Source organism: Narcine bancroftii, chromosome 7 (genome assembly GCF_036971445.1).
Source record: "Narcine bancroftii isolate sNarBan1 chromosome 7, sNarBan1.hap1, whole genome shotgun sequence".
NCBI lineage: Eukaryota > Metazoa > Chordata > Chondrichthyes > Torpediniformes > Narcinidae > Narcine > Narcine bancroftii.
Window position 1 is genome coordinate 23,338,832 of NC_091475.1, and position 19,365 is coordinate 23,358,196.

Here is a 19,365-nt window from a genome sequence, read left to right on the forward strand (position 1 = left end):
ATCCATGTGAAAAACTGCCTCAAGGAGGCCCTCATCACCTTGGCCACAACCTCTACTGCATTCAAGCAGAAGGAACAGGAGCCTGAAGACCGACACCTTGAAGCTCAAGAACAATTCCTCTCTTTCCCCTCCCCAAAAAACTCACCATCAGGTTCTTGAACCTCCCCTATTCACACTAATCACAATATACTCCAACACAACAAAAAGGCCTGTCTGCATTATTGTAACACCACTTTTGTTTTCCATTGCACAGTGGTAACTAAAAATATCCATCTTTTGCATTTATTACCGATTCTAATTTAATGTATACTATTGTAGTTCTTTTCTTAAGGGACCCATTTGGCTGCAGCTAGTAGGAATTTTGGTCCATCTTCTACCTACTTCTGTCAGGGAAGAGATACAGGAGGATCAGAGCCAGCACCACAAGGCTGAGGATCAGCTTCTTCCCTCAGGCAGTGAGAATGGTTAATGATTGCTAAAACAACTCCCTATAACTCTACTTTAGTATTTTAAATATACTGTAATTGTCTGTTTGTGTTGTTTCTATACATGTTTTATACTGAGGACTCGAGAATATTGGTACAATTGGATGAAAAATAAACTTGAATATTGTACAACACACATGGCAAAAAACTTATTATCATTGATAAGATTCTTCCCACTAACCTTTTTAGGAACATGCTAAATAGCACCAAGTTCCTAAATAGCATTAAGATTCCATCTACCTTAATCAAATAATAGATTTCAACCATCTATAGATCTAGTCACCCTACCCTCTCAGTGATGTCAACTCACCAGAACAAGGGAGAAGTGTGAACACCTTATCTGGGATCTTGGTCACACAGATTGGAAGCCTGATGTTGGGAGTGGCCATAAACTGAGCAGCAAGTCCCTCCATACAGGGTCCCACTGCTGAACACTGTTAGCGTACCGCTGTTACAGTACCAGCAATTGGGGTTAGAATCCAACACTGTCTGTAAGGAGTTTGTACATTTTCCCATGTCTGTGTGCTCCCATCCTTCAAAACATAGAATTGTAGGTCAATTGGGTGGTACAGGCTTGTGAGCTAGAAGGGTCAGTTAACATGCTGGATGTCTAAAAGATGCAGACACAACCCAACTCTCAATAAGACAGAATTGCTGCAGCCTTGCTCAAAGGCTCTTAACTTGCTTCATAAATCTAATTACCAATGAACAGGTCCAATTTATTGTTTCCCAAATGATTAATAACACTGGATATCAAATTACATAGAGGATCAAACCTTGCAAGAGGTCATTGGTGAAATCAGGTTTTGTTTACTGTGGACTCTTTGTTCCCTTCAAGGCTTGTGCAAGAGTGCCTAAAACTACTGAGATGCTGAGGAGACATTAGCAAGTCCAGGCTCTTCGGCCTACAGCTCCGCAGGTGACCAGAGGCAACCAATCTGATTGAAAGAGAAAGACTAAAGAATTATCCAACACTAAAATTGCCCGACAAGACTAAAATAACGAAGTAGAAATTAGAGCACAAACAAGCTGTTCAGCCCAGTTGGAATTACAGAAACATTTTACAGGAAGGACAGAAATAGATGCTTTGGAAAGGGTGCAAAAGAGATTTACCAGGATGTTGCCTGGATGGAAGAACATCACATGGAGCAGGTAGGCAGAGCTAGGGCTTTTCTGTTTGGACAACGAAGGATGAGAGGCTAAGATAGGGTGTACAGCCAACACCTTTATCCTTGAGCACAATAGCAAATGCCAGAGGATATTGCTTTAAGGGGAGTGGAAAGTTTTTTTTTAAAAAAAACAGTAATGTCTGGAATGCATTGCCCGGGGTGGTGGATGGTACAATAGGGGCAATCAAAAGACTTAGATGATCACATGGATGCAAGAACAATAGAGGGTTATGGGTATGAGGAGGGAGGGAAGGAATTGATTGTTGTGGTGCAACTTGACACAACATTGTGAGCCAAAGGCCCTGTACTGTTCTATACATCCTCCCAATTCACATGAATTACACTTTCTTCCTCTTGTACTTCTCTAGATTAAAGATAGAATAAAGATTACAACAAAGTTATGAATGCATTTTCACTCCATCCCTTTCTGGGTTAGTCTGAGTGCCCTTCACTTCTTCCATGAACAAAGGCCCAACTAGTCCCTCATTATCATCAGAAAGTTGTGGAGCTCTAGAGCAGGGAGCCAGGCCCTTGGGCCCATTGTATTCAAATCCTATTTACCCATTTGTCTAATTTTTTTTATTTTTATATATATATAAAAATGGTAAAAATATCCCACCTCTAGCACTTCCTCTGGCAGTTCATTCCATGTGCCCATTACCCTCCAAGTGCCTGTCAGGTCCCCTTCAAACCTTAAATCAATAACCAGGTTAGCAGCAAACAGCCTTGTTAAAGACTCAACAAGGGAGTTAATGTCTCAAATGTCTTTGGTCAGCACTTTGATGCAGAGAGTTGTGTGATCCAGGTGTCACCTTGGTTACTTGTTTCCATAAAAGGAATCAATAAATAGATTAAGGAAAAACTGAGGGGTAAAAAGTGAATGAAAGGGAAGGAGAGAACAAGGAAGAACAGGAAAGGAAAGAGATAGTCCAACACAAATGCATCATCCTCCAAAAGCAAGTTTGACATGTCCCCCTGCCCATCAACTTCAACAGGAGCGCCATCGACAGCAGACTTCCTGGATGCATCACAACATGGGACAGGAGCTGCTCTGTTCAATATCTGAAGCTGCAGAAGGTGGTGAATGCAGTTCCAAACTTCATGCAAACTTCCTTCTCCCTCCAGGAACTCCATCTACATCTCACACTGCATGGGAAAGGCAGCCAGCACACTGAAGAACCGATCACACCCTGAACACCATTCTCCATTTTCCCATCAAGAGTGTGAAATCACACACCAGTAGGATTAAAGACTTTCTTCATCCCCTTGTTTTGTGCAAAGTGATCATCTTCATTGTAATCCTACATTCGATAAATTGCACTCACACTCCTGAATAAGTGAGAGATACCTTGTCAGTCTGCTCACACAAGAACCCTCCTCACTGAATCAGGTATAATATGATAATTGAACTTTTAAAAGAGTTCTTAAGTGATATTCTGCCCAAGTTAGTAGGAAACTTCAGTTGTGAATGCAACTTGTGCCATTACACACTTGAACCTCCCCTCCATTGGCTCTGCCTGTCCCACGGTCTCAAGAAAGCTGGTAACATTTTGAAGGATCCATCTCACCCTGGTCACATTCTCTTTTCCCCACTTCGAACAGACAGAAGATGCACAAGTCTCCAGGCTTAAGAACAATTTCTTTCATGCTCTAACTCTTGAATGATCCTCTCACCTGGTTTTAATTACAACTGTACTTTTCTTGGTGTCCACACTATTTGATTTATTACAACTACTCCCTACACTAGCCATTCTCAACTTTTGGCTTTGAACTTCCTTAGGAGTCTGGTCAAAGTTTATGGGCCCCCTTTTGTGTGAAGCAGTAAAATTTAGTTGGTTTCTTCCATACTTCTCTCCTGCCGAGGTCACAAAAATGTTATGCAAGGCAAAAAGAAAACAAAGCTTTTATTTAAATAGGATTAAAATAAATCTTTGCTACATAAAGTGCACTGCTTGACCTGCTGAGTTTCTCCAGCATTGTTTTTACTTTAATGTGTTGTGGGTCCCCACTGAGGATGGCTCCCCTACTCTTGTCTATTTGTTATTACTACATGACCTTCTGCTGGTGCTAGCTGGCACATAAAATGAAGATTTTCACTGCATCTTATAGATTTCAGATTACTGAAGCAGAGGGAATGTTACAAGTAAACTGCACCTCAATTCTTTTCCCAGGTTGAAAATGTCAAACAGAATGCATGCATTCAAGTTTTGGTGGAGGTGGTCAGTGTGAAGGAGAAGCACAAGATTTTAGAAAGTTGGCTTGGTGTCGGGGGTGGGGGAGGGGGGCAAAGGAGAGAAGGGGAAAGATATTTTTTAGATACTATAAATTTAGTCAGTAGCGGGAGCAAACCGTCAGGAGCACAGAAGCAGATACAATGGTGGTGTGTTTGTGTTCAAGAGGCTTTGAGAGCAAATATGCAGGACTGCAGGTCATGTGCATTTAGTTTCATATGGACAGGGTTCAGCAGACATCATGGGCAAAAGGATCCGTTCCTGAGCTAGGCCATTCTAATGTTCTGTACATCCAAATCTGGCACTCAGAATATGAGCAGCACAGCCTCTTTGCCCTTCTGAAGGGCCATCCATCACAAAACTAAGAGCCTACCACACAATTCTAAAGTTCAATGTCCACTTAGGAAATAATCCCCAAAATTCACTTGAAATGGCACTGGTCATTCAAGTCTCTGCACAACAAGTTCATTGAATCAACAATGATCCCGTTTCGGCGTTCCACGTACCCCGGCGCCCCTGGACAATTATCCCATTTTGGCGTTCCACGTACCCCGGCGCCCCTGAACAATGATCCCATTTCGGCATTCCACGTAACCCAACGCCCCTCGACAATGATCCCGTTTCGGCATTCCACGTAACCCAACGCCCCTTGACAATGATCCCGTTTCGGCATTCCACGTAACCCAACGCCCCTTGACAATGAACGAATGATTTGACGAACATTTTTCTGTGCAAAAAATAGCCATGAAATTGACAATGATGTTGTGCAACCTCATTTGCTCCTAACAATTTGCATTCCTTGGCAGTAGCTGTGCAAACTATCAATGCAGAAGTGCAGCTAAGCCTGGCTTCTCAGTGGTATCTGAACTGCAACCTGTGCAAATCAATTTTAAACCCCCCCCCCCCAAACTTCCTCTGGCGAAGACTGGGGGGGGGGGGGGGGGGCGGAAAGAGAAGAAATCAGAACTGAAATGCATCACAAGAACTTGCAGATTTTTCTTTCCCACAAATAGACTTTATTCACCAAAAAACCATTCCAGTCACTTGGCCCGTCTAGCATCATATCCATATATTCTCATCTCTGTATATTGTTTGTAAACTATTTACACCACTGCAGCCCTGGTCATTACTCCTCGTTATTGTGGCAGCCCACAATTGAGAGATCGGGCCAGCACATCACGCAACAGCAGACGCGGACAGAGATCGCTAAAGGGACTCCCAGGACAACACAGGGTAGAAGCTGGGGCAGCATCAGACCAACAGCCCTAAAACTTAGCAGAAAGAGGCTGGAGGTAGAAGGGCATTCATATGCATAGATGTTCCCGCCCGCTATTGTTATTTATGGATGACTCAGTCAATCGGCAAAAGCTGTGGGAACTTGAACAATATAAAAATCAGCCTTCCCAGCCGAGTGTCTTTGTAGCGGTTGGCTACATTATATGTAGATTGCAGAGAATTCCTTGACAACCTCATCTGAAACCTAGTCATAAGTCACATGACTCCAGCCACCCATTAGTGGACACCTTAACATGGACTCATTTAAATAATTGTGTCACCTTTGACCAGATACCCAGCTCGGAACAGTATAAACTCCATCATGTGTGACAGTTCTCCCTCTGCTCCTTGGTCCTGACTACAAACACTGCTCAATACTAGGTCACTTAACTGTGGACATTGCTGGATGTATGGGAGAATGTGGTAAGGTAAGCATCCATTAGTATAGAGGACCTTATGCCCAATGAGCATGCTTACACCATTATACCTTTAGTCTCATACAGTGTAGAAGATAGACAGCCACTGATATCCGAGCCCAACCTGGGTCCGATGTGAATGCCTATATAGCTATCAAGTAGTGAGTTATCAAGCATCATTCGACATCATTCCCAGTTTGATTCCCTGTGTTCAACAAAGTTACCCGATTGTGACACTCATGTCCAGACTGGTCTCTATGAACCAACCAAACCTGATACTTTTCCCAACACAATATTTCTATTGTTTGAACAATTTCCCCATCAGTCTTAGCCCCTCAACCCTCAGTTATGGGTTGTGATTCTTCCACACAATAAATCAGATTCAGATTTCTAGACCTTCCCTCCCCACCCTGTCCCTCCACCTTGCAACTTGCTGAATTGCCAACATTCTTTGCTTCTCACAACACCCAAAGTGTTCCACACTTGTGATTGCCAACGGTTTCACTTTTTAATTTATTCTAGATCACCAGCATGTGAGATTTGAATGAAAATTATTTGTATACCGAATCCAGTGCCCAGACTTGCTGGAAATTTGGCGTCTGGATTTATTCACATTGATGTCCACTAGTTACGACAGTTTCAGAGAAGGAAAACCCAAACATTACCCGTGACCTTACTCAACAGGGAAGGAGGCAAGGTGTGGGCTGTGTTTCAGGTGGTTGTTTTGAAATGAATGTATTTCCACAAGTTTTTTCCATACAAGGTAGATCCATTTTAAATTTCCCACTGACCAAGCAGTAATCTAAAAATGTAAGGAGAAACCCCATGTCTTGATAAGACAAACAGCCACTGGCATCAGTTTTCCAAACTCCTGAAGATCAACAGTAGAGGCTTACCAAAGCTAGTGTCTGCCCGTTAGGCACAGATACCTTCCAAAGTTGCAAGTGTTATTTATTATTAGATACAAATGAGTTTGATCCACAAAGTTCTCCATGTCAGGCTTTGCAAAGAGACTGGGTAGCGAGAAGGATAAAAGGAACTCAAATTTTATTGGGGTCTCTTTTGGGGTTGCTTTGTCTGATTGGATGTACACTTGGAGATCTCACCATTTGACTCTCTCGTTTGCCCTAGTGATTGTCCAACATACTTATTCTTAGAAGGATTTTTTTTTTTAATTTTTTTTTTTTTTTAATTGCATTTACCAGCAGCCATCCTACCAAAGTTCTTTCATGCTCCAAAAAAAAAAATAGGAATTTCTTAGACATCAAATCATAGAATCATAGTGTAGGAAGAGGCCATTCAGCCCTTCAAGCCTGCACCACTGTTCTACACCATGGCTGATCAGGTGGTGTCAGTGTCCTTGCTTTCTCGCCATTGGCTTCAATCTCTTTAGCCACAAGGGTAACATCCACCCTCTTGAAAATCTAATAAACCAGTCTCATTAGTGGTAGGGAATTCCACAAGTTCACAGAGTGAAGAGGTTTCTCCTCATCCAAGTCATTAGGGCAGCATGGTTGGCATAGCTGTCTGTACAACACCATTACTGAGCCAGCGATTGGAACTGGGGTTCCAATCCTGTGCTGTCTGCAAGGCGTTTCTACATTCTCCCAGGTTTGGGTGGATTTTCCCCTCGGGGCTCCAGTCTCCTTCCATTGTTTGAAATATACCAAGGTGTAGATTAATTGAATGTAAATTAGGTGGCATGGACTTGTAGGCCAAAGTGGCCTGTTACTGTGCTACATATCTATTTATTTTTAATTTAAAAACTCCTCTCCTCCTCCAAGGTCTCCAACTGAAGAATGGAGTATCAGAGGACATTCAACCCACAAAGAAGAAGGTCATCCACATTCTGGCTCCCAGATTATGTCAGTGCCTTGATGATATACCTGATAAAGGGCCCAGACCCAAAATGCTGGCCATCCTTCCTGTGGCTGCTGTACGACTGAGTCTCTCCAGCAGATCTGTGCTTGGCACTCAATCCTAGGGTCTGTAGAATTTCTTGCTTAAAGTATGGCAATGCCCCACAGCAATGGAGTTTCTAAATGGAGATTCAGGTGCTCATCAGGGGAACAGATTCAAAGTTCACATCACCCCAGTTAGTTCAGTCATGTTTCATAGGCAACAAACTACATTTCACTTCAGAGACTTCCTTGCTACTCTACTGCTGCCATCTTGCGCCTTTGTGGCTTCCAGCTCCAGTTCCTGGCCTTCTAGTTTGACCCTCAAGATGGTTAAGTACCTGCACTTCATTGACTGCTGCTTCTTATTGGGAAGGTGCACAACTCTTGTCTCCCATCAGGAACTCTGTGTTCTCCAAGCAGTTCCTTGCTCGGTACACAATAATGCGTGCGAAGCTTCAACAGAAAGCATAGCTTCAACCCATGTCTCGCAGGAACCCAATGCTCACCACCAGGCACTGCTGCCATCCTAGGGGGATAACTACATCAGAAGCCAGGTGTCCCTCTGCCATCCCATCTTAATTAGTCAACTGGAGAGAAATTTCCACAAAAGGTACAGCAGGGGCAAGAGGAAAAAAAGAAAAATAGTTTGTCAAGGAAGAAAACAAGGAACCTTCATGGTTAAGGTGTCTATGTGCATCCTCCCACAGTATTGCCCCACCCCCAGTTTTGCCCCTCCTACAGTATGGACTCCCCTCATCTCCTCAGTACCACCTTTTCCACTCTCAACCCTAAGGGGGGGGGTGCGGGGGAACGAGAGAAGATTAGAAAGTTCCATTATTATCACTTAATACTACATTGAGAATGTAACATACATGAAATTCTTTAACTTTTGTCCACTGCAAGGAATACAGTTGCAACTTTGTCCAGCGCCCCTCAGAAACCTACAGGAACTGGTGTTCCGAGGAAGTCTCCCCTGCAAGTACTGATCAATCCTGAGCCTGCTTAGCTTCCGAGATCAGACAATCTCAGGCTTATTCAGGCTATTAGGTGCATTAAAGATGGTTTTGGTGCAGACTAACAGATCACGTGATGAAACTTCCAGAAAAAGGCCATCGAGAATCAGCAAGCTAGATTTTACAGGTTATAATTATTTGACAGGTTCTGGCAGGGCCAAGAGTTATTGTTTTGTCTGAAGGCCTGTCATTTAAATTCAGCAGACAAAAAAAATCTTGTTTGCAAATCCAAGGATGACAGGTTTAAACATGTATCTAATTCATCCACAGGTCACTGAGGATTTGTATGCTCAAACAGGATCATACATCAAATCTCTCTGCAAAGGAAGGGCAGCAGGTAGGCATAGCCTCTTGACCCAACTGTGCTGCATAGGAAGGGTGGCACAGTTAGCATAGCGACGAGCAATGCTGTTACAGCACCAGCGGTTGGAATCCCACGCCGTCTGTGGGAGGTTATATATTCTCCAAGTGTCTGCATAGATTTTCCCCAAGGTCTCCAGTCCCACCCTTCAAAACTTACTAGGGGTGTAAATTTGGAGAAATCCTGACCAAAGATTTTTTTTTTTTTTTAAATATATACACAAAACCCCAATTATCATTCATCTTATAAAAATTTGTCTCAAAATAGAACACTGCAAAACCAGAACTTTGTCTCAAATCACTATTAGGTTTTTAATAAGTAAAAGTGCCATGCAATGGTTCAGCCCTTATTTATCTTTGTAGAGGTCAGGAGGAAGGCAAGCATTGATTGGCTCTTCCCAATTGCCTTTCAACTGAAGGGTTCTGGGTCAACTACTGGGCCCTTTTGTGGATAACAAAGGGATAGGAAAACAGTGAGCCTGGTGTCAGACCTAGCTGGATCACGTCAAAGTGGCAGATTTATTAAGACCTGGCAGGGGGTGTTCTTGCAACAATCCAGGAGCCACATTGGTATTATGATAAATTTGTCTAATATGGAGTCAATCTCATATCTTCTCCTCCCCCCCCCCCCCCCTCCATTCATTGATGCAAGCTTCTGTGTTTTCGCAAAATGTCATGCACAAGCCTCCACCACCATCTGATAAGGAAACCTAGCGAGGTCTAACTCCCTGAAGGAATTGACACACAGCAAGGTTACCAAAGAGACTAGGCCCTGCAACTGGTGTGTGACACACTGGTCAGGATGCAGCCAGGACAAGCAAAGAAACCAGCCCAGATTCTTGGTGGACAACCCTCTGGCCCACTGGGCAGCAGGGCTGTTGGTGACAGCAGTGCTGTTCAAGTGCAGTACGCCAAGGCACACTGTTACTGGGTCAGTGCCCAAGGTGGGCATGAGGTGGCAGGAACCAAGAGCCAATAACTACACCTACAAAGCAACATCCACAACAGACTAATTCATAATTACAAAGCAATTACCTGAAACATAATTTATGGTGAAGGGGAAGGAGACAACTTCAGTCGGTTTATCATAAGAAAATGTCATGGTGCTCTGGACACAGGGCTCATCTGCCTCAAACTTTGTTACAAGGAAAGGATTGGACAGAGACATCTGTAAAAACAGCATGCATAACATTTCTTCCCTAGAGAAGGATTCTTTGTGAAACATGTTTGCAGTGGTCTGACAAAGGCCAATTATGCAGCCATCCAGAAAGAACTCCTTTGTACAGATCGGAGGAATATTTTTCTGGGAAATGCCTGCTGTTGTCTCACTGATATTGGAAAAATGTTGCAGCTGGAACACTTTGAACCCTCCCATCTCTTCACACAGGCTCCTTCCCCACTCTCAGGGGAGAGTGGTGTTTATGAAGCCAGCTGTTTCTCAAGTATTATTGGAGGTTTGTCATAGAGTCTGAACTAAACACCTCACTGCAGAGGATGATGGGCTGAGTTCCTCCAGCATTTCAGTGTTTTTACTACAACTACAGCATCTGCAGACTTTGGTGTTTCAAACAGGGAGTGGCATACTTGCACTCACTCCTGCCTCCAACAGACAATTATGCTGAATGTCCAAGTTTTGAAATTTGAGGGCTTCAGAGAAGTATTTGCAGACTTTTTTGTACAATGGGTTTTACTTTGGAATCACCCAGGAACAGCGCGCCGCCGTCCCACCCCCCCACCCAGGAACAGCGCGCCGCCGTCCCACCCCCCCCACCCAGGAACAGCGCGCCGCCATTCCCCTTTCACAACCAGGAACAGCGCGCCGCCATTCCCCTTTCACAACCAGGAACAGCGCGCCGCCATTCCCCTTTCACAACCAGGAACAGCGCGCCGCCATTCCCCTTTCACAACCAGGAACAGCGCGCCGCCATTCCCCTTTCACAACCAGGAACAGCGCGCCGCCATTCCCCTTTCACAACCAGGAACAGCACGCCGCCCCCTCCCCAACCCAGTGTCTCCACCAACATTAAATCTCTTCTGCCTACAGCTCACTCCAAGCATCTCCACCTTCTACATGGGTCCATCTGAAACCCTCTTCAATGCCACCATTGCATACGCTTCCACCACCAACTCCAGCAGCCCATTCCAGGCACCCACCACTCTACCCTCACATCTCCCTTGAACTTACCCATCCTTCACCTCAAACTGTGCCCACAAGTGTGGGACATTAGCCTGAGAGAAAGGTTCTGACTGTGTTAACCTTGTCAATCCCCTCAGTTTTACAAAAAACTCCCAGTTGTTCAGACCCTCCAATCAAGGCAGTATCTTAGTAAACCTCCTCTGCACCCTTTCTAAAGCCCCATATCCTTCTTGAAAGGGGTGACCAGAATGCACACAATAAGCAAAATGTCATTTTGAAATCCCAAAATATTTAACACTGACAAACCTGAGTGGGGCATTTTGGTCGGTGTAGCCAATTTGAGCTGAAGGGCCTGTTTCCACTGTTGGACCAGAAGTCAGCACTGAGAATGGCCAGAACAAAAAGACCTTCTGCACAGAAAGCAGAAGCCCCTTCTCAGAGGTCATCAGCAATCCTGGTCTTGCCAGCAGCACCCATTCATTTAAAAATGATGCACAAATGCAGAGACTAAGCTTTTAAGCTTCCATTATTGTTATATAATACCACATTTAGATGGAGCATATATTAAATTCTTTGTCTGGCTTGCATTAGATAAAAGTCAAGAGTTGCCACTTCAGCAAACACCCCTTACAAAGCCCTACAGTATCTGGTGTTCCTTGGCGATCTCCATTTGGAAAAGCAACCAACCAACCAAATTAAGACTCATCTCACTCCATTCTTTTCATCCCCTTCCATCAGGAAGATTCATGAGTGGGAGATCACACCCCCAGATTAAAGGACAGTTTCTTTCCCACTTATCAGATTCCTGAATGATCCCAAAATAAGAAGTTGCCTTCTCTCTGTACAACTCTGCACTGGTTCTCACTTGTACTGCTTGGAAGATGTCTGCCAGTTTACTCACAAAATAACCTCCATCACTGCATGACAAACTTGAACATGCTATGTCTACACTGACCAGCAATCCCTTTATGTATACAAAATTATGGATATAGAGTAAATGCATGTAGGCTTTTTTCCACCGAGATACCTGTACAAACGAGAGGATATGGGTTAAGAGTTAAATGGGAAAAGTTTAGAGGGAATTCGAGGAGGAACTTCCTCACATAAAGTGAGTGGTGGGAGTGTGGAATGAGTTGCCAGCTGAGTGGTGAATGTGGGTTCAATTTTAATATTGAAGAAAGACATGGACAGGTTCATGGAAGAGAGGTCTAGACTGGATGCAGGTCAGTGGAACAAAGCAGAATAATAGTAGAAGGACTTTTATTTCTGTCCTGTAATGTTCCATGGTTCCAATCCCACATTAATACACATTTTAATTAAAATATTTTTATTTCTTGTCAGTTTGAGAATCATTTTGCTGCAAGTGTTTTTATGGGAGGAATAGATCATGGTCATACAGGAGTTATGGACTGGGATGGTTGGTTCTTTACTTGTGAGATTGTTATATTCTGCAGTTGTGTAAAGGATTGTAAAAATCCACGCTTTTTCTTCTATTTAAAAAAAATCCAAGCCTCTGGTCCTACTTAAAGATCAGTTGTATTTACCCAAGATATGAAAGGAAAAAAAAATTGAACAATTGCAAATGAAGGGAAGATCAATGATTTCCAACCCCACAACTTGGCCATACATCTGTGAGCAATGAAACAAACAGAAATGATTTATGACAAGCAAAGTTACCCACACTACATCTGCCCCATCTCCAAAACCACAAACATCTGCCACTTAAAAGATCCATGGGAATTATCTGTCCACAGAATTAATTATGGGGGAATAAAATCAAGAAACACACACACACCAATTATCAGGAGCGTAACATCACTAGACTGGATCTGATTAACAACCAATCCAAAAATTGCTTTCTTGAGACTGGAGAACTGCATCAGGCCATTCATCCCTTCCAAACTGCCCTACTGTTCAATACCACTCGTCAACTTTCCTCCCCTGTCCCCATAATCCAAAAACCCATCACTGCAATTCTCCACCTCCTCATCTTCAAAGGATCAAAACGGTCCTCATCACCATCTTAATTTCACCTTCAAAGGGCAACCCCATAAAGTCTGAGAACCAAACTTGTTCAAAGATAAGTCAAAGCTACTGAAACAGATGCATCTTTATGGGCAACAAGAAAATGTTGGCATCAGGGGCAGTCCCAGATACTTGGTCAAGTTTCCCCCATGAAGGGCTTCAGACACAACATCCAAGGAAGCCCACCTACACCATTTTCTCAGAAGCCCAAGGAAATTCAAGATGCCCACAAAAATCTCATTTTCCTTCACCCCCCCTCCCCCAAACCCAGTGCACCACAGAACATTTTCTTGCCAGATACATCACTGCATAGGATGGAAACTGTTCTGCCCAAGATTGCAGGACACCATGGAGAGGTGAGGATACAGTTCAGGCCATCACTTTCTCCCTGATGTCTTGAGGAAGCTGCCAAAATATTAAAGGAACCATCCCTACCCAGTCACACTCTTTTCCCTCCCCCTTTCTGTTGGGAAGATTACCAGCTTGAAAACAAGCCTCCAGATTCAAGGATGGTTTCTTTCCTGCTGTTATCAGGCACTTGAAAGGTGCCTCATTGCAAGTTTGAGACCATCAGAATTGTGCCACTTATGTCCAAATGTACAAAGTCCTGGTTAATAACCACCCCCGCATCCCTTGAACGCTCATCCTTGTTCAATAATATCTCCAGATTAGATAAGCTTTCCTGCTGTTATCAGACTCTTAAATGGATCCAACATTGGTAACTGATGTCCTTGCACTATTTAACTGCACTTTTCTCCATAAATACACAAACACAACTTCACAAGCCCCTTGACACCTCTTCATTTCCCCAATGCTGAAGCTTAGATATTCAGTGTTTATGCAGTCCAAGTCTGGGGTGTGGGGTTGCAGTGATTCCCACGACAGGAGTGGACACAAACTCTGGGCTTACAACCCAGCATGCTCCAAGGGGAAGTGGTGGCTGTGATGTCCATTCAACTGGAAGGAAAGAGGAGGAATGCCTCCCTGTGCACCGGCATCTGCATCCATCTGTGACATGATATGATCACACTGCTGGCTGCTCAAGCTAACTACAACCTGTCCTGCAAACTCCAGGGGACAATCAAGAGCAGGACAGAACAGGATTATAGAGCACTGCAGCACAGGAACAGGCCTTTCAGCCCCAAACTCTGCTCCAAACAGGATGCACAAATTAAACTAAAGTTCTAAATCCCTCTCTTGTACAGTATATTCAAGTGTCAATGCTACCATTGCATCTGCTTCCACCATTACTTCTTGCAGCCTGTTCCAAACCACCACTGTAAATAAAAACATTCCCCATACAGCTCCTTTGAACTACCCCTCCCCTTAAATGCACATCCTCCAGTGCGTGACATTTTCACCCCAAGATAGATTCTAACTGTCCACCGAAATGATGCCTCATGATTATATCCACCTCTATCAGGTCTCCCCTCAGCTTCTGACGATACAGAAAACGCAACCCTGTTCGTCCAACCTCTCAACAAGCCAACAACTTGTACCCTCTAATCCAGGCAGCATTCTAGTACATCTCCTTAAAACCCTTCCCTTTCCAAATGCCCCACATCCTTCTGGTAATGGGGCAACCATAACAGCATTCAACCCCACGTAGCCAAACTAACATGGGAGGTCGGTCAAGAAGGTTCAGTTGCTCAGTATTCAGGGTGTAGTTTCCAAAACTAGGATTACAGGTAGAGAGGGTTGTAAAGTGAGCTTTTGAAACATTAGCCTTCATGAATCGAAGTATTGAGACAGGAATGGAGAGGTAATGGTGAAGATATTGGTGAAGCCAATTTCAGAGTATTGTGTGCAGTTTTGGTCACCTAGCCACAGAAAAGATGTCAATAAGATTGAGTATGTTGAGAAGAGTGTCATTTCCAGAACTTGGAGCAGAGTTATAGGGAAAGGTTAAACAGGTTAGGACTTTTTTTTCCTTGTAGCCTGACACTACAAGGACAGATTTAGAGAGAAGCATACAAGATCATAAGGGTTGCAAATACAGTTAATGCAAACATGCTTTTCCACTGAGGTTGGGTGAGTCAAGAACATGGGTCAAAATTTAAAATGTTTAAGGGGAACATCTGTTCACTTAGTGGGGAGAGTGGGGAACAAGCAGTCGCTGGAGCTGGTGAATGCAGGCTCCATTTCAATATTAGAGAGAAATTTGGACAAGTACACGTATGGGTGAAGGTCAATGGGACTAGGTAGAATAATAGTTCAACACCAATTAGAAAGGCTAAAAAGGTCTGTTTTCTATGCAGTAATGTCCTATGTTTCCAACTAGGACCTGTTTCTGTGCTATAGTGTTCTATATGAGAGGCATAGATAGGGTAGACACTACACCCTGAATACTGAGCAACTGAACCTTTTTGACCGACCTCCCATTTGGGACTTTGTTCAAGGTCTTCTATCAGGCCTCCCCTTTTTCTGGAGAAAGCTACTTGATGCCCTCTGATCTACGCAGCCTCCTGATAAATCTTTATGGTACTATTTCCAAAGTACTCTAGAGGGAGTGAAGCAATCTTAAGGCCAGCATGGTGAGCCCAACACTATTACTGCCTGCCACCTGGGTTCAAATCCAGCAATGTCTGCAAGGCATTTATATGTTCTCCCCATCACTCTGGCTGCTCCAGTTTCCTTCCACCCTCCAAAACATAGGTCAATTTGGGTGTAATTGGACAGCATGTGTTTAAATAGGCAGAATCTGCTTGGACAGTGGTGTAAATAAAAGTTTAAAATAAATGACAGTGGGGAGGAAGAAATTTCAAAGACGTACAGAACAAGTTTGTTTTTAAAGTGTGGTCTCAAAAGGGATGTCACAGGTAATGGTGAAACCCGACAAGAGCAGCATTAAACAAGTTTCCAGATAGACACCTTCATTTATAGGCAATGGATGAGTTTGGATCCTGTACAGGCAGAAGAGATTTAGCTTAATTTTGGCACATTTGGAATGGACCTTATGGGTAGATGGGGTTGTTGTGTTGTTCCACGTTATATTTTCCAATAACTTGCACAGTAATTGTGAACCTGAGGCCCAGATCTCCTGCCTGACTAAGATCACCTATTCTTTCAAGGTCTAATGGTGAGAACTAGAAACTTCACTAAATCCATATATGGTCCAATCACCTTTTACAGAAACCTTCACAACAAGGAAGAAAACTCCCCTCTGGGGCAAGATGAAAACATTTTTTTCCAAACCTCCAGCTGTGCATTGCACAAATTTTCCAAGCCATGCCTCCCACGACCTTCTCGTAGATTCTGCCTATGTGTCCCCCTGGATATTCAACCCAAGTGATACCAGCTTCCAAATCTGCCTCACTTGTTCCCACTTGCCTGCAGGAGAGACGTGTTCTAATTAGCCAGGTGTGTCCCTCAGATCAGAGGGGAATGACAACATTATTCCAAGTGTCAGGTGAAGGGAACAGGTGCTCATTGGAATGGAAACTGGTAATGAGAATGGCTAACAAATTCCTAAAGGGGACTTTCCTCAAAGGCGGTCAAAGATGAAATGGCAAACCTCTGGATAATCTGGGCTTTCCACAATCATTAAACTGGGCAATAACATTCAAACCTGGAGCAGGTTTTAGATGGCAAAGCAAAAATAAGAACTTTACTCAGTTTCTAACATACTGAGGAACTTGGGACATAGCAAGGCCATTCAGCTCATCATGCCTGTCGTGACTGGTGCCCTCTTGCACCCCTTGGTCAAAGGACTTTTTTTTTTTTTACAAGTCACTTTCCCTTTTTTAAAAAAAACTGTGGAACAACCTTCCAATTGTTAGAATCCAGGATGAGGGCATAACTTCAGGATTGAAAAATGGCCGGTTAGAACAGATACACAAGACTTTCTTCAGCCAGAGGATGGGGAATATGTGGAATTTGTTGCCACAGGCTGCTATAGAGGCCAAATCGGTGTATACAAGGCAGAGGCTGATAGATTCTTGATTAGCCAGGACTTCAAAGGTTATGGGGAGAGGGAGGAGGAGGAGGCTGGGCAGTGGGAAAATGCCCCATGCTTTATAGTCTTATCTGCTTTTGTGCCATTGCCAATCCAAGCATTTCTGTGATTCTTTTAATGGTCAGACAGGAACAGATACAAATATTGGAGTTTGGCTTGAACAATGGGGTGAGAGAGTAGAATCATTGAGCGTCAACCCTCCAAGAACCATATTGTGCCCTGCACTTTGAAAGCACAGATTACATAAAAAAGAGGGAGAGTCATTTCCCACAGATTGAAGTCCTCTGACCCAACTTGACATCAGTGGTTTGGGCTTGTGGGAAGAATAAGTGGGAATTTTGGAAAGGCTTCTATGGAGAAGCTTGCAGGATACCCAGTGTGGACGGAGACACAAGATACTGGGGATATTGAGCAAAGGATGAGAAGCTGGAAAGTTACTTTGAAATGCAAATTGAATGCTGAATAGATTCAGCAAGTGTGCAGATTTCCAGTAAACGCACTTTTGCTTTTCCTTGCAACTTGCTTTGGCTATTGTACAAGGAAAAAGCTAAAAGATTGCACCGATAGCGTCAATTAATAAAGCACCAACAAACTCAGTGAAGGTCAGTGTGCAATGGACAAAGGAACATTCATGAAGATGTTGGGCATCAGTAACACAAGAGGAAATCCAACTCTTACCCCCAACACTTAATTCCCCATCAAATGACTCAGTGACAAGCTGCAAAAGCAGCTTAATGTGGCCACAAGAGCAGTCAGAGATGAGGAGACCTGTGGTGGGTAACTCACTCACCATCTCCCCAAAGCCTGTCCACCATCTTCACAACCACATCAATGTAATGGAATCTCTCCACTTGCCTCGACAAGGGCAGCTTCAACAATTCGAAGAGTTCCACACTACACAGGTCACAGCCGCTATCTGACACTTCATCCACACCCATTCCCTCACCAACCACCCTCCCCCCACCCAAACACAGGGGCAGCAGTCTGTACGGTCTACAGGACATTGCAGAAACTCAAGACTCCTGAGATACCTCCACCAGAGAGGAGGACAAGGGAGGGAAATCCTAGGTCACTCTCAAGCTCCACAGTTCTGACTTAGAACTACATCACCATTCCTTTATCATTCCAGGGTCAAAATCCTGGATCTTCCTCCCTACCAGCACAGAGATCCTGCCCACACCACAGGGTCAGTAGCTGCTCAAGGAAGCCTCCACCACCTTCAAGGGCAGTTAGGGAGAAGCAATTCAATGCTGGCTCCACATCCCATGAAGGAACAAATGAGAAACATTTAAAAACAAAATCTCCCTAAAGGTAGTAACTCATTGATGCAGCACACAAACAGACCATTCAGCCTAATTAACTCATACTGTTGAGCATGCTCACATCTTGATCAATATACCCCACCTCCAACCCATTTGATCAGATTCTCCTGACATGCCATCCTCTCCACCATTTTGAGAGAGCTACACATTCACAGTACACTCGTCAGGAAGGCTCAGAAAGCAAAGGGGCCAGCTCAGAAAGCCAACTCAGTCAGGATGGGCGAGTTGGGCCAGAGGGCCTGTTCCATGCTACACTTTGCTCCAGAATACAAGGTCAGGCATTAGCCACACAGAGTGTCTGGTGCTTGCTCACGACAGGGATAAATCATCCTCACCTTTTTCGCCCTGAACTGCCTGAGGTGAGGGCAATGGTGAACAGAGGAGAGGTGGAGCTTCAGGTGATCACAGGGGCTGCTGACCACAAAATCCCCTGCTCAACCCTCCGAAGGAGGACTAATGCTGCAATACCCTCAGCTGAAAGAATGCAGAACCTTTCTTTCTTGGAGCATGGGCATTCGACAGCCATTTCGAGGAATCCTTTCAGCAAGGGTCCCATGTTTTTAATGCCTGTTCTTAGCTGATCAACAGTGCCAATTTGGCCTGTTCACTGCCATACATCTTCATCCAGTGCATTGTGCGCAACAGGTAGTAGTGATTAGTCTTGCCACAACCCTCTAGCCCCTCCACTCCTGGTCTTATCAGTGATGCAGGGGGAAAAAAAATCAGCTAAATCTCCAGCCAGTGAGAGATCAATTAGTGGGTGCCTCCAGGAGGCACACACACAGCCCAATCACTTCTCCTTGATTTCCCTCATGAACAGCTTTTTTCCCCTTTCAGCTCTGAAGCAGTTATTTCCTTTTAATTAATGGTTCTCCTGACTCAAAGATTGCAATAACTACCCTACATGCCTCACAGGAAAATCAACAGCTAGTAGTGCTGAGAAGGTGACCAAAAGGTCCATCAAAGAACTGGGCTTCTAGGACTGTCTTAAAGGGAGAGAAGGACATGGAGAGATCTTAAAGAGGAGACTGGCAGCTGAAGGCATGGCTCCCAAAGGTGGAGCGAAGAAAGACCTC

General features: G+C 44.0%; 1 protein-coding gene across 8 annotated transcripts in view; it reads right to left on the reverse strand.

Moving 5' to 3' along the window:
- Positions 1-19,365, reverse strand: part of robo2 (roundabout, axon guidance receptor, homolog 2 (Drosophila)) — a 1,057,280-nt gene that overhangs the window by 707,871 nt on the left and 330,044 nt on the right. For 2 of the 8 annotated variants that reach the window (XM_069889093.1, XM_069889082.1), the window contains exon 2: positions 1,262-1,423. The exons of the other annotated variants lie outside the window; for them this stretch is intronic. The gene's annotated coding sequence lies outside the window, so the exon portion shown is untranslated. The remainder of the gene's footprint in view (positions 1-1,261; positions 1,424-19,365) is intronic. 8 annotated transcript variants of the gene reach the window in all.